A 1,097-nucleotide genomic window follows, 5' to 3' on the forward strand; every position below is an offset into this window, starting at 1 on the left:
TTGTCAGTTAAAATTAAGACACTATATAAATAATATTCCATAAATAGTTAATAAATAAGTTAGTTTTAAAATGTAAGTGCATATTGCATATCAATGTGTGTATCAGCCTAAAGAAACCAGTTGTGAAGTATATATACTGTGTTATTCCTCACCTTATCTTTTATGATGATGACATTTCAATGAAGTTGTTGATATAAAGTCTTTCGTTTTTCTTTGCATTTATTCAATTTGTGTTTGAGTTACAGCTGTTATTACTTTGAACCTGTAAAATTGTGTCTGTGGTTATTAAGAAATAAAAGCTGGACCACATGAGGAGCTTGTAGGAAATAGAGAAATGATTGCCCATATTTCCTTTTTATGGACCGTACCACCTCACACTTTCACACAGGGAACTTTCGCGTGCACTTTCATTGCCATCTCAAAGATCACTTAATACCAAAGAGCGTTTATAAAGCAAAAATATTTCTGCTGAAAACCCCTCCCAAAATTCGACACACTTCCGTTTAAATATATCTTGAAGCACATGTCACGTTTAATGTTGTCTGGCACCATTCACATTCCCCCTTCTGTGTTGCTGCCTTATGGAAACGTCCCAGCAGGAGCGAGACTGCCATTTTATCACAACTAGCTAAATCTCTAAAGTGAGACTAGTATATATTCCCCTCTGTGGTCAGCTTGTTTTCCAAAAGTACAGCAGCAGTACTAACGTAATATTGTAAGCAAACATCTAAAACGACATTTTGTTTTAAAGTCAAATTATCTGTGGCGTAAAAACACGGGTAAGTTGGTGATTTTAACTTAGTAAACGCTCTTCTAACTACCTAATGTTACCATAACATTCCCCTGCTGCTGTCGGTATGTACATTCTTATTGGTTGTGCAGGCTTGATGTGCTTTATAGCTCTTAATCTCCTGTTATGGCCTCAATGTGGCAATATTATGTTGATCAAATGACGTCATGGTAGAGTTGGTTTGGCTTGCATGTGATATTGGGTGCTGTTCATTAGTAATGGTACGTGGCTTTGCTACAAAGCTTTAGAAATGTAGTTAACGCTATTTATATCTGGAAAAGGGTATGCACGTGATGTCACTGAACGC

The 1,097-nt window shown here is 36.3% G+C and overlaps 1 protein-coding gene across 6 annotated transcripts in view; it reads left to right on the forward strand.

Moving 5' to 3' along the window:
* Positions 1 to 605: 605 nt before the first annotated feature.
* The window catches only part of celf1 (cugbp, Elav-like family member 1), a 38,548-nt gene continuing 38,056 nt past the window's right edge, over positions 606 to 1,097 (forward strand). For 5 of the 6 annotated variants that reach the window (XR_009925172.1, XR_009925173.1, XM_062419165.1 and 2 more), the window contains exon 1: positions 606 to 779. The gene's annotated coding sequence lies outside the window, so the exon portion shown is untranslated. The remainder of the gene's footprint in view (positions 780 to 1,097) is intronic. The other variant, XM_062419188.1, reaches the window with a different exon arrangement.

Source organism: Scomber scombrus, chromosome 1 (assembly GCF_963691925.1).
Source record: "Scomber scombrus chromosome 1, fScoSco1.1, whole genome shotgun sequence".
Classification (NCBI taxonomy): Eukaryota; Metazoa; Chordata; class Actinopteri; order Scombriformes; family Scombridae; genus Scomber; species Scomber scombrus.